The following is a 16832-nucleotide window of genomic DNA, read 5'->3' as shown; positions in this document are numbered from 1 at the left end:
AGATTTAATAATAATCTTGACGCCTTTAAACACTTGAATTTCACATTATCTTAATCTAAACTTTCTCTAACTCTACTCCCACTAAACCAAACTTCCCCTGAGATTTCTTTTTATTGTAAAAATACCAAAACGTTGCATTTTTTGGCATATGTAGGTACCAACAGTGAACTCTAACTTTTCGCCTATAAAATGTCACATGTGAGAAAATTGTTGGACCATGGTGTATATTCTTTTAAAAATCATCTTTTCAACTTTTTAAATCATATTAATTTGTAAATTAAAAAATAGGAAAAATAATTAAAAGTATTGACTAGTTTGTAATGCCCCGAAATCCCTAATGCGGTTTAATGGCTAGATTAGTATGACGGGAGAGCCATAACTATTTAATTATGCCATTAAATGATTATGTGCATGTTTATGTGAATTATATTATAATATGATGTTATATGCATGCATGTGGGTCCACATTTGATTATTAGGGTGTTTTGGAAATTTGGCCCGTTTATGGCATAATTGTGTATTTGGGTGCATATTGTGATTTATGAATGAGATCTCATCATTATGGAGATATATTCAAGCTATTTGGCATGAGACGGTCTTATATAATGGATTAGCGGTTTTGTCATAACGGGGTCAATTATTGGGTAATGAGAATGGTTATTTGATGATAAATTGGGAGTATTTGAGATCAAGATGAAATTCTGGGAGTTTAGACTATAATATCCTCGGGGGTGTTTTTGGGCCCCCGGGCATTAGGTTTTATTTGAGGTTACTTAGGCCTGAAGTAGCTTGTCAGATAGAACCGTACGTTAGAAATTACTTTCTCTCTCCTCCGTTAGTTCGTTTTAACCATTCGAAGCATTTTCGAAGAAATCTTGAGTTCTAAGAGTTGGAATCAAGAGAGGATCGAGGCATAGCGATCTTGGGAAATATTAGAAGCTTCTTGACCGAAGGATTTAACGGAAAACAATCCAATCGAAGATAATCTAAGTTTTGAGTTTTTAGAGTTTCTAAGCTTTGAATTGGATTTTGTGAATCATCGAGTTTTTGGTTCGTTTGAGCCTTGGGTTTTGGTAGTTTTGGACCATTGAGAAGCTTGGGAACTTTGATTTTTGGATTTGGAAATGTTTAGGCATGTTTTTGGAGGGTTTGGAATGAATAAAATCATGTTTGGGCAGGTTATGGGTTGGGGGTCGCTGCCCTGTTCTTAGGCTGTCGCGGCCTTAGCTCAAAGAAGCAGGTGGAGAAAGTTTGGCCTTGATAGGCGTCGCGGCCCTAGGTGTAGGGCACCAAGGCCCTTGCTCCTGGAGTGGCTGGGGGCCGCGGCCCAAGGTGTTAGGGCCGCAGCCCTTGGACAGGTTTGAGCCCGTTTGAGTGTTTTGGACCCGGGAACTTGGTTTTAGGCCTCGGGATCGTTCCTACTACCCGAATGAGTGGGGATTGATGTCTCGGAGGCTAGATCTTGGTTTGGGAACCTTTGTTGCTCATTTTATTGATGGTGTCCTTTATTTGGTTATGATTAGGTGACCACTAAAGGACTAAAAATCAGATCGTTCTCAAGGGTCATTCTTTTATTCATTCTAGCTCGAATCAGAGGTAAGAAAACTGCACCCCATATGTGACATGTGTGGTTATCATTGAAGCATGTTGAATGTTTAAATGTGGACTTTGATTGCATATTAAATGCTTAGCATACTTGCTCATCTGTGCATGGCACTGACTCATTAGTCAGGGATTGGCAATGGTGTCAGTATTAACTGTGAAGCTGTGACTCGTTAGTCAAGTTCGGCAGTAGTACTGAGCACTGGTCACAAAGCATTGACTCATAAGTCAATGACAGTTTTAGCATGTTTAATGCAAGCCTACAAAGATTAGATCTAATCGACATCTGCATTGAATGACTCAGTTGAGCATCAATGTCGGACCAACCTCAAGTTCGATGAATATTAAAAAGTGCTTGTCTAGTCAAAGGCTAGTCATTTAGAGCCAGGGCCAGCGAGCCCCGGTGACTGTTTAGTCACATGGCTATGGGTGCCGAGCCCTGTAGTGACTTACTCATCAGTCACTCATCTGATAAGCTAGTGACTTACTCATCAGTCACTCATTTTTTTAAGCTAGTGACTTACTCATCAGTCACTCATTTGCTTAAGCTAGTGACTTACCCATCAATCACTCATCTGATTAAGCTAGTGACATACTCATCAGTCACCCATCTGCTTAAGCTGGTGACTTACCCATCAATCACTCATCTGATTAAGCTAGTGACTTACTCTTTAGTCACTCATTTGATTAAGGCTATAAGCCTCAGTATGATTAACAGAACTTCAAGTGTTAAATCACTCATCTGTTCAGAGCTATAAGCTCTGTGTGATTGTAATGATCATCATCTGATATTATTTACATGCATTATTGTGTTTTCTTGTTGGGCTTTGGCTCATGGGTGCTATGTGGTGCAAGCAAAGGAAAAGAAAAGCTCATCCAGCCTTGACTGGAGAGCTTAGGTGGCGTTGTGTACATATGCGGCCGCTTGACCACCACGGCCAAGGAGTTCTCAGAGGAACTAGGGGGTTTACCCTAATTTTTGCCGCTTAGGTCGGCAGATTGTAAATTTCAAACAGTAATGACCATTTTAAGTTGTAAATAACTTGTAAATGTTCTGGTGGGCCCATGAACAGTTTTTAATAAAATATATCATTTCATTTTGACTGATTTTCACCTTAACCTATTAATGACACTTAGAAGCACTTTTTTAACCAAAGGACTCGGGTAACGAGTTAAATTTCCAGTTCAATGTTCACCGTCGTTGTCCCGAGGTAACCGGGCCGTGACAAGTTTTTTCATAAACTTACACATAGTAATAAATGAGAAGTTGTTTTATGTGAAAAATCCAAAGTGGAATCTCTGTTGTGAATAATGAACCAAAGAAATAGAAATAAATGCAATAATAAATGAAAGAGAGATATATGTTTATAGTGGTTCGGCCCAAAAAAGATGACTTATATGTCCACTTTATTCAATAATATTTATGATGAACTTTAAATATTCAAGAATAGTTACACTGAGTTTGATTCTATTCTTGATGAAGTTACAATAACGGAGAGTAGGAGTTCTCTCTAAGGTGAACAATTACTAATTTTTCTGTCGTCCCTTTTTAATTTTGATTTGCAGTATTTATATCCATAAAGATGGGAAGACCTAATGGTGGTAAGTCATTTCTCGATCAAGCTAATTTCAGGGACTGTTGGATAGAGACAGGTTTATGTCTCACCAAAAATGGTAATCTGACGTGTCCTGTTCATGAAGAGGAAGAGGGCACATTCTGGTGCTAAAGAAGGCTCAGGTGGTGAGGACCATCAGCAAGTAGTGAGGGCCACTGGCAACCGGCGAGGGCCACTGTAACGCCCTGGTTACCCCAGAACAGTTACGGTGAACGGTGGACCGGAAATTTGACTCGCTACCCGAGTCCTTTGGTAAAAAACGTGCTATAAGTGTAATTAAAAGGTTAAGGTATAAAACTAATAAAAAGGAAATGGATATTTTCATTACAAACTGCTTTGCAGAGCTAATCAAAACATTTACAAGTTGTTCTCAGTACAAAATAGTCATTACTGTTTTAAATTTTACAATCTCGCCGATCTAAGCGGCAAAAATAGGGTAAACCCCCTAGTTCCTCTGAGAACTCATTGGCCGTGGTGGTCAAGCGGCCGCATATGTACACATCACCACCTAAGCTCTCCACTCAAGGCTAGGTGAGCTTTTCTTTTCCTTTACCTGCACCACATAGCACCCATGAGCCAAAGCCCAGCAAGAAAACATAACACTATATGTAAACATTATCAAATGATTATCATTATAATCACACTGAGCATAAAGCTTTCGAACAAATGAGTGAACACCACATGAGGTCCTGATAAACCATACTGAGTGACTGACAAGTAAGTCACTAATTCAAATGGAAGAGTGGCTGCTAGGTAAGCCACTAGCCTTCAACAGGTTCTGGTAAACCATACTGAGTGACTGACAATCATGTCACCGTTTCAAGTGGGAGAGTGGCTGCTAGGTAAGTCACTAGCCTCCAAGCGCTTATTTCTTTCATCGACCTTGAAGTCGGTTTGGCACTAATGCTCTTTGAGTCATTCAATGTAGATAGTCGATTAGATCTAATCTTTGTTGGCTTGCGTTAACACGCTAAGGTTGTTCTGACTAATGAGTCAGCGCAACGTGACCAGTGCCCAGTTCCACTGTCGAACCTGACTAATGAGTCACAGCTTCACAGTTGATACTAGCACCTTTGCCAAATCTGACTAATGAGTCAGTACCGTGCACAAGTGAGCAACATATGCTAAGTATTCCACAATCAGTTCATGTCCATATTTACTCAACCAACATGCCTCATGTATATCCATGCATGTCACAATTGGGGTGCAGTTTTCTTACCTCTGGTTCGAGCTAGAATGAATAAAAGAACAACCCCTGAGAACGATCAACATTTTGGTCTTTTAGCGGTTACCTGGTCATAACCAATTATGGGATTCCATCAATAAAATAAATAATAAAAGGTTCCCAAACCAAAACCTAACCTCCGGGACCTCAAACACTACTCAACCGGGTAGTAGGTTCAACCCCAAGGCCTTAGGCTTGAATCCCCAAGCTAAAAACTCCATTCTGGCCAAAATTTCCCTAAGTGTCGCGGCCTGCCCTAGCTGCGCTGCGCCGCGCCCCCAAAAAGAGGCGGCCTAACCCTAACAGGCGCCATGGGTCGCGGCTCACCTATGCCATGCCGCGACTCATTACCCATTTCAGCCTAAAACCAGCAACGCACTAGCAAACCTCCCCTGCGTTTTCCCTTGGAACCATCCCTTCAAACCAATCCAAAACATCAACCTAACACCCAATTTAACCTCTAAACATCACCCATAACTCACCCTCATCAAAACCCAAGCTAAACTTCAATCAAAACCTCTACAAATCCAATCTATCATCAAGAAATCATAAACTGAAAAACTAAAGGAAAACAGAGTACAAACCAGAAACTTATGGCTGAACTCACATCAAATTCGTGATTGAACCTCCTTCAATGGCTGAACCAAATCCACAAACCCAACCCCTTGATTTCCTAGCTTAAAACCCCACTTTGAGCTCAAAAACTCCAAAGGAGAAATGGTGAAGGATGGTGTACGGGTTGGAGAAGAAAGACCCTGTTTTGGCTCTGTTTATTCTATATCCTTCTACAGCCAACTAAAGGGTTATATAAATCCATCCAAATGACCTAAATGCCCTTAGGTCACTTAAGGCTTCTAAAACCATTTCAAGGGTAAAATTGGTACTTTCCACTTATCCTGTTAATCATAATTAACGCTTCTCAATTCCCGCTAATCTCAATATTCTCAAACACCAATAATTCACATCATGTTACCCTTTAATGCCCGGTAACACTCTAATCATTAAAACACCCCGAGACTCACCCCGAGCCCCGAGCTTAAGCCTGTTATGACCAAACCGATAATTAACATACCATGATCGTCTCATGCCGAGTGGCTCGAACAAACTCACATTATAATGTGATCTCAAAATATATCACCAACATGCATCCAAGTAAACAATTTACCCTCAACGGGCCAAATTACCATCACACCCCTGTAATAAGAAATATGGACTCACATGCATGCATTTCACATCATATTATAATATAATCAACATATACATGCATTTTATCAATTAATAACATAATTAAGCAAGTATGGCCCTCCCGGCCTACTATTCACGCCGTTAAACCATATTAGGGAATCCGGGGCATTACAGCCACAAGCAACTGTCCAGGGCCGTTGGCGATGGGGGACTGGCAAGGAGCCCCTCGTCCTTGTGACTAGCAACGACCTAGATGGTAGAAGGCCTCCTGACTTCGCGCAATGGAGATGGAGACTTTTGTTGGTGAAGTTCGTTTTTGCCTAAGTGTTGGGGGAATGATGAGGGTCACTCTCCTTGGTGAGTGAGAGTGACTGCAGTGTCTTGCCACTTCATCACTTGATTTGACACATCATCATCTTTGTGGACTGTCACGTGGAAATGCCAAATTTTGGGTATAACATTTGCCCCCCAAGTCAAGGTCCATGCTAGCGTGAGGCTGACTTCAAGAGGTGTGGTCCGCTCACTCTTGTTCGTTACTTTTCTGTCTCTGAGTTCTCTCTAGCTTAGACTCCTTGAGTTGGGAAAGTTGTCGAGTGGGACAAGGTGGAATTGGAACTCTCCGTAGAGTTCATGACCTCGCACATAGCCGGTAAGAAGTCTTCTTGGCGAGTTTCCCGACTTGGGCTCCTCGACCTAAGGAAGTCATCGAGTCGAAGGGATGAAGTCGAGGTCTTTCGGACAGCCACCGACTTTGTCTATCACTTGGAGAAGATCTTTCGGTCACAACAAAGAGGTAGGTTTCCTCCCGAGTGACTTGGCTTCACGTGGGGTCCAATCCTCACTGGCGGCTTGTGCATAGCATGATGGTATGGCAAGTTTCTGGAGTAGAGGCGACTCTCCACTCTCATCATTCCCTTAGCCCGGAGACTGCATTAAGGCCACTACGGGGCACCCCTCCCTAATTACGAATCTGCTCAGGCAACAACTTGCTCTCCCCGCATGCTTGGACCTATAATTTGTCTTCACAGTGGGGAGCGCACTTGTCTCCGAGCTTTGCTCGACATTGATTGCTTTTTATTTTGGGAGTTTGTTCCCCTTTTGTCTTCATTTTTTAACTCGAGGGATGGCCCCTCGCCATTTGGGTTCGCGAGGGGCGCTCACCTTTCGAGCCATACGTTGCTAGCGAGCAGCGCCTGCTGCTTAGATCGGGCACGGCTGGCGATGGGCGCGGATGGTGAAGGCCGCCTAATTCTTCGTTCCACGCGCGCCTTTTTCACAATAAAGGAATAACAAAAATAAGGTCAAGAGATAGAGTAAACCTTTGGAGAGAAACCCTTAGTTACAAAAATCGTAAAGACTATTATTTTAAGTGAATCAATGGAGATGACAAAAGGCTTGACACAAATTAAATTTTTTGTCCAAAAATCTTTATTTCTAGCCTCCCCTTAAAGATTGCTTTAAGCTAATACAAGTTGAAATGAGATTGGGATTTAAAAGTCATAATCTTTATGCAAGTCAAGCTTTCTTGATGAATATCTTAAAGAAAACTAGTAATATTTGTGAGTTAGAGAGAGAGAGACGATTTTAGAAAAAGTGTGATCAATTCACCAAATTCTCGAATAAACCATTTAAATAGTATAGGAATCGTCATTAGTGTCCATCAATGAGATTAAATAATTTTAAACTAAGTTTTGGAGCCAAATTACGTAATCATACGGTCCCATATGGACCGCCCAGGCGATGTGTCGCCTGCACACATAGGTGATGTGTCCCCTGTCTAGGGTTTTGCATCCCAAGTGATGCATTGCCTCCCACAGGCGACACAACGCAAATGCCTCTCAAATAACGCCTTGAAAATCGCCCCAAAACATCTCCAAATGCCTCCAAACGTTTTTGGTATTTTTATATACTCTAAAGATACACTTTGGACCCACAAAGATAATTTATAGATGCATATACTAGAACTTAACCCGCTCATGTTGACTTTAGTGAAATTTATGGTTTTTGCACCTCTTTATGCCTAACCGATTTCATTATATATTTAACCAATCCTAACAATCCCCCACTTGGTTAAATACATCCTCTTTCTCTATCCTAAATAATATTGGTGCATTAAATAAAGTACATTTTTGGTTTGAACTTTATCTTAGTGAAAATACTACAAAATTTCTATCAAAATGTTATTGTATTCTTAATAGATTGAACCCAACATTCCTAGTGATAAAAGCTCGTTGTTTCTCACACACCTCTACCTGATTACTCATTGTTGACTGTGTTTTTAGCCAACGACGTGAGAACGTCAAATACGACAAACCTTCAAGAGAATTTAAATAACACAGACAGTTTAATCAAGAAAAGTAAATAACACCCAAGATTTTATAGTGGTTCAGCCCCAATCAGTCGGTAATAGCCTAATCCACTTAGAGTTATGATTATAGATCTGTACTCAAGATTAGATGGACTGAGCCAACTGAGTTTCTTCAGTACAGATTGCAAAAATACAAGAATCCTTTCAAATATCAGCACTTTCTCTCTCTAGAATACTCAGACCCAAATTTTCTCTCTCTAGAATACTCAGACCCAAATTTTCCCAAAAGTCTAGAAAGAAGAAGCAGAAACCCCCCTCTAATCCCATAAGCCCTCTATTTATAGGCTTAGGGTCATACATCTGATATCCCTTAGAATCGGGATATTTTATTATATTTATTACATTTAAATTACAAAAAACATTCAAAATTTAACAAAACCCCCCATTTGTGGGAAGAATGAGAGATTCCCGCGTATTTTGTTGAAGCTGTTTCTGGGAATCTTGACTTAGTCCTCCTCTAGCTAGTTGATCCACCTCACCTCCACTCTGGTCGATCATACACATGCTGGTCGGACATACACTTGCTGGTAGGACATGCAAGTGCTGGACATGCACTTCTCTCCTCTAACATAACACTCTCCTCTAGCATGCCATTTCTTTATTTGGACAACCATGCACTGGTTGGACATATGCGTAAAGACCAAATTCTTGGTCTCTCCTCGGACCACATCCTTGGGGTCTCCTAGGACCACTCTCTTGGTTCTCCTCGGACCAAAGTCCCTTGGGCTCTCCTCAGACCACATCATTGGGGTCTCCTAGGATGCACTCTCCTTAGTTCTCCTAGGATGCACTCTCCTTAGCTCTCTTCGGACCACACCCTTGAGATCTCCTAGGATGCACTCTCCTTAGCTCTCCTAGGACCACCCCCTTGGGGTCTCCTCGGACCACACCCTTGGGATCTCCTAGGATGCACTCTCCTTAGCTCTCCTAGGACCACCCCCTTGGGGTCTCCTCGGACCACACCCTTGGGATCTCCTAGGATGCACTTAGCTTGGTTATGACATCTTTCAAGCAGTCCAAACTCTTCACCAGTCTACCGGGTCACTTTATCACAACTCTGAGGAGTCAATGTATTTATTGACTATTAATCTGTCTTTTACTGACCATGCACTGCCACTCGTCACCTTTATTGCCACGTCATTGATCTCCAATTTTTGGGATAACACTCATGTATTCCCACTTTGCGCGCTCATCACTTTTATAGCCTTGTGCTTATCCATTCATGAACCATCCGGATAGAAAAATCTTACACTCTTGAGAGGTGGCACCACCTCTAGGTTCACATAGGTGAAATTCTTACAGCATATTTGCTACCTTTAGATATGTTTGTTGATCTTCAACTGAATTTTTATAAAAGCCTATGGCTTAACCCTTATGTGCGATAACAACCAACATTAACCATCCTAGATGGGACTAGTCATTAATGTTGTCAACTATTCCCTTATCAACAACTTGTTCTACAGTCGATGTAAACGAGCTTTGAGTTGGTTTGCCATCATTGGGGAGTCTATTTGTCAATGAGCTTTAGTCATATCCCTCTATTTGTAAAACTTACCAAATCTCTTCTTAGAGGTTTGGTAAACGGATCCGCTAATTTCTCACATGATTTGATCATATCAATCAATTCTCTATTTTTTGTATTCCAAAAAATTATAACCCAATTATTTTTTCATGACAGTGTATGTTATAATTATAGTTATAGTAGACATTCCACCAATTTTCAGGAAATTCTGAATAATTTACAGTGCCTTAATCAGGTCAAACAGTTTATTTTCCACGCGTATAAAAAAATCTAGCCACGCATGCAATTGACTATTTGAACTCTAATTTTAGCATTATAAATTATTCAAAATTTCTCAAAAATTAGTGTAATATCTACCCTAACTATAATATATACCATTATAAAAAAAATTACCATAAATAAAAAATGGTCCCCGACAGGACATATAATTTTCCTTTATCATTTTATATTATCAACTGGCACACATGGGACCTGCTCTGCTTCACTGTTATCTATTAATTAGGCTTTATGTCAACGAAGACTTTGACTTCTCTTTCATTTGATCTCTTAGTTAACAATCTCAGCCCACCTTTGATATTTTATATATATTTATAAAGCATTGTTATTTAAGACCGTATAAATCTCCAAAACCACATAATTAAATATCAGATTCTATATATTTTATTTTAGAATAATAGAATATCTCAAATATTAAATTATATATACTAATTGTAGTACACCACATTAAATAATGCCGAGTACTATATGATACCCCTTGGCAATACTCATATCATATTTATTGCTTGAGCTTATGTATGCACTTGTCCGGTGAGTAGTGCTCATACTCATACTCATATTCATTTCATATTATTATTTATGATGTTAAACAAATTTTTTGATTTGGACAAAAAAGAAAATACAAAATTTCAAATCTCGACCCAGAAAATAAATAAAATCTCATATTTGGACCCAAAAATAAACAAGGAAATCTCAGATATTTTTTTATTTCACAAAATCTAAGTTTTTAAAACATCTATATATATTCATGAGAGTATCTTACGGAGCACATTATATTATTGTCTTAAAATTGCATCACTACTAGTCATTCTATAGATACATAAGAATATATACTTGGAATTTATTACAGTTATGACTTTTTCTCAAGAGATGTATAATAAAAATGTTACATAATTTGATGTGATTTCTTGCTCTCATATCTTCAGAGATTTTCAATTAAGACCAATAATAGAGATTATAGTTGAGAGATAGGTGTTCCATAATGATGATGATAGGCAATTTCTGGCTCTCATCTCTTCAGAGATTTTTCAAGTAAGACAAATAGTAGAGATCTTCATTAATTGAGAGACAGGTGGTCCACAATGATGATGATAGGCAATTTCCAACTCTAATATTTTAAAGATGTTTCAGTTAATACCAACAATATATAGAGATTATCATTGAGTGAGAGCTAGGTGATGCCTAGGAGTCTTCCTAAGTCTCTTACGGTTAACTTCAAAATATAGTTATTAGGGTGTGACGGGGAACGCGACTCGCCCTAAAGAAGCGGAGATTCCTCATCTAAATGGAGAACGGGGCGAGGATGGGGATAATTTTTATCTCCAAATAATAGACAGATTGGGAGTGGGGATGACACTTCCCGCCCCAACAGGACCAAATTAAAATTTTTTTTTTATGTATTTATATTTATTTCATGTATTACTGTAGTATATTAGTAAATTTTTATAGATTTTAAATTTTATTGGTGACAATATTTAGTATTTTAATATTATAAATACTATGTAATATCTTAATTTTTATGTAATTCACCATTATCAGTTTAAAATTTTAATTTAAAAATTACTTCTTATGAATAGGTTCCCTGAGAGGATTCCATGCCCCGTCTTCGACGAGGAAAAAGTGAGGATGGGGCAGATGGGGATTAAAATTGCTAATGTGGAGGGGAACATGGGGAGTACTCCCCGCTAATTCCATATCATGTGTGCATCCCTAAACGGTACCCTTTTTTCCCTCTTGATCGTCACCCACTACAAGAAAAGCTGGCTATGACGACGACATAGAAGTCGTCGCTGAATGTAAGAGAATTCCATTGAATAAAGATTTTTTTAAATTTATTGAAAATATTGAGCTACATGTCATCGTTGTAGGGTATCGAGGAAAAAAGAAGGGAAATGTAACGCCCCACTACTCAGGGACTGTTACACTGTGTATTTTAAGCAGTGCTAAACTCGCTAAATGAGTCATTTGACCATAACCGTGTAACTAAACATGATTTACGGTTTATGGTCAAAAGTATCATCGTTTCACTAAAACGTTTACTTCAATACATGAGATCTCAAAATACATTTAAAAAGATTAACTACAATTGAAAAGTTACAACCAACCGTCCAAAACAGCAAAATAGGGTCTGACCCTAGTTCCTCTTTAAAACCTCAGTTGTGGTGGTCGAGCCGCCGCATATGTACACATCGTCACCTAAGCTCTCCAACTCAAGGATGGTCTAGCTTTCTTTTCCCTTTACCTGCACCACAAAGCACTCGTGAGTCAAGGCTCAACAAGAAAACTTAAACATTCTTATAAGCAGTTAATGACATATTACTAAATCATAATAAGCATGCTAGTAGTAATAACCCTACTCATGCATGCATACCATTCATATAAATGACTACAGCTTCATATGGGCCAATAGCCCAAGATAAACGATCAATGAATCATATTGGGGCCCAATGCCCAAAATACATGATTAATAAATAATACTGGGGTTTCGTGCCCTAGGATATGGGACTAATAAGTTACCATGGGGCTCTTTGCCCTACCATCTATATAACCAGCCTTAGAATTGGTCAAGCGTATATCACGCTCCTGATTAGGCATAACCATATCGACTAGTGCTCACTGCACTATTTCTGTCCTTGACTCATAAGTCAATAATTTTCGACCAGCACTCAGCATGCTAATGTCATCCTTGACTTATAATTCAATGCTTTTCGACCAGTACTCAGCGTGCTAATGTCGTCCTCGACTCATAAGTCAATGCTTTTCAACCAACACTCAGCATGCTAATGCCGTCCTTGACTTATAAGTCAATGTTTTTCGATCAACGCTCAATGCTATTGTCGTCCTTGAATTATAAGTCAATGCTTTCGATCATCACTCAGTGTGCTAATGTCATTCTAAACTTATAAGTCAAGTGTGGGGCCCTGCCCTAGGATATGGGACTAATAATTCACCCTGGGGCTCGTTGCACGATCCTTTGTATAACCAGCCTTGGGACTGGCCCATCGTACCTGGCGCTGAATTTTCCACGACCATTTGGTTGGACAAGACTATGAAGTGCTTCTGGTTAGCCTAACCAAAACGATCAGCGCTCAACGCGCTATTGCTACCCTTGACTGATAAGTCAATACTTTTCGACCAGCGCTAACCGCGCTATTGCCGCCCTTAACTCATAAGTCAAGTCTTTCTCAATCAGATAATGTTGACAGGCATATATCATACATCAGATATCCAAATACAAAGCATTCAACATGCTTAATTTAATAATCACAAGCATAATCATAATCATGCACATTCTTAGGTGTTCATGTCCTATTCATATCCCTGTTCAATAATTCGGGCCAAGCCATAATCACACGTGTCACATACCGGGTGCAGTTTTCTTACCTTTTGTCCAAGTACAGGCTGTGAATGAACGACCCTCGAGCACGATCCTTGTTCCGAGACCCTAGCGATAACCTAGTCACAACCAAGTATAGGATCATGTCAAAATGAGTAAATAAAGGCTTCCAGACCAAGTCCTAGCCCCCAGGACATCAAATCCTACCAAATCAGGTAGTAGGATTGATTTTGAGCCCTTAGGTTTGAGTTCCCGCACTCAAAACCTCCCCAAGGTCAAAAATCCCTTAAGCGCCACGGACCCCAAGCATCAGAACCATGGCCCACTCAAGTCAGAGGCCCGAGCCTCTTCACTGCATGCACCAGCGTCGTAGCGCGCCCTAGCAGGCACCGCGGCTCAAAAGCCCCACAGCCACCAACTTCTCCTTCGTTCAAGAGAGTCGCGACACCCCAAGAACAGGGTCGCGGCTCGACCTACAAACTCTGTTTTTCCTCCATTTTTCTCATCCAAATACCTCAATAAACCTATCCAAATAGCCAAATCCCATAAACAAAGTTCCCAAACAACTCAGCAACCCAAAACCATCAAAACCCAAGTTATAATCCAATAAAAAACTCATCAAAATACAAAAAATCCAATCAAACTTAGGAAACTCAAAACTTGAAGGTTGGATTACCTCTGATTAAGTAGTTTCTCAGCTAAATCCTCCAGCTATCAAGCTTCTAAGCTTCCTGATAACTCTACAAAATAGAGTTATTTTACCATGTTTTACATGCTAATTGTTGCTTAGTTCATGAGTTTTTAATTAACTTATTAAGTTTTTATGTAATTTTTAATTTATTAGTCTTATTGTAGTTTTCTAGATTTTTATATGTTTTTATAGATATGTTATTATAATATGTTGTAGTTTAATTATTTAAAATTAGTATTGTTAGTTTGAATGCTAAAAATGTGATTTTATTGAAATTAAATGTTATGTAAATTAAATTTTAATTAATGTTTTCATGGGAGTTATATGATATATTTTATTAATGAAAATATTTAATTTTAATTTAGTTTATAATTTATTGTGTAGGAAAATTATTGCCCTTGAAAAGCAAGAAAATCAAAGGAAAGATGGTAATTTTGAAAGAAAGTAACAAGAAAAATGGTGTTTCTCCAAAAGCCCAACCACGTGAGGCCCACTCTAGGCCCAACCCGTGGCCCCCCCTCCAACACCCAACCACCACATTGCTGCCATTTCCCTTATTGAGCCCAACAAAAATGCATTTTGTCCCTTTGTCCCCTATGACAAAAATGCCAACTTTTTACCCTTTTTCCTACACATTTTCACCACAACATCATCATTACACCCTATAATTTACCTCTACATACCATATTTATTTTATTTAATTAATCTAATCAATTTAATTAATTTAAATTGATTATTTTAATAAACTCACTTTGGCTATAAATATGGACTTTCAAGACCATTTTTGGTGTGCTTAATTTTTTGGTTACCATCTTTTTCTCTCATTTTCTCTCTACCATTCTCTCTTCCATTTGGGTTTTTCAAGAGCATTTTGCAAGTATGTATGTCATTTATTTTGTAATTTCTATTCTAGTTATGTGCTTCTAATCTTTTTCATAAGATTATTAAGATCATGATGAAGCAACTTGTAACTAGGTAATATTTATGTTGTATGTTGATTTCCCTTGTAATGCAACAAAGTCTATGGATTTTTCTTCTTCATATATTTCTTTCATCTTAAATATCTTGTATTTTAGATTGTTAGAACATTTTTACACTTTGTTCTTCATTAGTGCATAAACATAATATTCTTTGTGTAAGATGTGTCATTAAATTGTACACATCCATGCTTAGAACAAAAATATTATGTTTTGCCTTATAAATAATGTTCATTGATTTATTTGTTATTTCATTAGATTGATTTACACTAAATGCTTTGAAATTATAATTTTGAAAAGTGAAGAAAAATCCTATCTTTTTATAAGAAAATTGTGCTTAAAATTATAAATATTTTTGGAAAATGATAGTTTAAATTATTTTAACTATCACTAAAACTTGGGAATCAATATACTAATAAATATTATTAAACTTACATTTTGTGGATTCTAGTATCTTAATAATCTTTTCTTTTAATACTTATTTTCAACTCATTATTGGTTTATTTTCATTATCTTAAAAAGCTTTATTTTTCAATATTTCATTTTATGTTCATACTATTAAAACTCATCAATCTTTGGAACTAGGTTAGAATTTATTACTTTTGATTTAAATTAGTTTCATTTTCGATTTTAGACAACTCCTTTGGGTTCGACATCCTTGCTTACGATCACTATTCTATATGGACGATTCGTGCGCTTGCGATATATAAATTTTTAAACATACCCGTTTAGGGTCCATCAAGTTTTTGGCGCCGTTGCCGGGGAGTTGCAAGAGAAAAGAAACGAATTTATCTCAAGGTTAGTGAATTCTTCTACTAGTTATTTTAATTTTTTTTACACTTAAAAAAATATATATATATATCTATAAAATCTAAAAAAAAAAAAAGATAAAAAGAAATTTGGGACGGTTCAACCACCCATCAAAAAAAATATATACTTATATTTATATTTATTGTTTTTTTTTTTTTAGTTGACGGCACTTGTGCCTCCTATCTATCCTTTTAATTTTTATAGTCGATAGCACTTGTGCCTCCTAATTTTGTTATAATTTTGTTGTAATTTTATTTCTTTTATATTTTTGTTAATTGATGGCACTTGTGCCTCTTGACATTTGTTGTAATTTTCTTTATTTATATTGTTGTAATTTTTATTTTATTTAATTTCCGCAAATTACTAGTTGATGGCAATTTTGCCTCCTAGCTAGTTGATGGCAATTTTTGCCTCCTAGTCCTCTATCTTATGTTTAAGTTGATGGCACTTGTGCCTCCTAGTTTTTACCTTAATTTTGTTATGGTTGATGGCATGCTATGCCTCCCTACTCTTGCTTAAATTTTAGTCTTATTTAATTTTTGCCTTATTTTTCTTTGTCTTCTTTAATATTTTAGCGTAATATTGTGAAAAATACTTGAAAAAAAAAAAAAACCTAAATCTTGTCCTTTCACCATAAGCAATTCTTGCTTAAAGGAAATTTGACCAAAATTCCCATCCGCCTCTACTAATTAACCTCGGGGAGTTGTTAGTAGTGCGCGAGTAAGTGGAATCAAATAGGCCTGGGGACAAGTAAACCATAAGAATTATATTGTTGTGAAATCTCTAAAAATTCTAAGTATGCTCTGTGGTTGCGGTTTTAACTGATCTTCCACATCAGAAAATTGTTTGTTTGAGATTATCCTTGTTGCCTTGTTTGTGAAAAATTGTATGCATCATTGGGAACGTAACTCTAAAAAACGATTAGTAAAAAGACGTTTATCTTTGTTTGAAATTGAAAGTGTTAGTAAAAATTTGAGCATCATGGAACCTATTGCTAATATTCTTGATGAAAATGTTGTGCCTGAAAAAACTTTGCTTGAATATTTTGCACCTATTTCATCTAATGCTCCTTCATGCATTGTTTTACCTACTACTTCTGCTACTCATTTTGAGCTTAAACCCGCAATCATTCAATTATTGCCATCTTTTTATGGGTTAGATAGAGAGGATCCTTACATGCATGTCAAAGATTTCTTAGAAATTTGCTCAACATTTAAATTTCA

Source organism: Humulus lupulus, chromosome 4 (genome assembly GCF_963169125.1).
Source record: "Humulus lupulus chromosome 4, drHumLupu1.1, whole genome shotgun sequence".
Taxonomy (NCBI): Eukaryota; Viridiplantae; Streptophyta; class Magnoliopsida; order Rosales; family Cannabaceae; genus Humulus; species Humulus lupulus.
The sequence above is the reverse complement of the archived record's forward strand: the minus strand, read 5'-3'. Positions refer to the sequence as shown.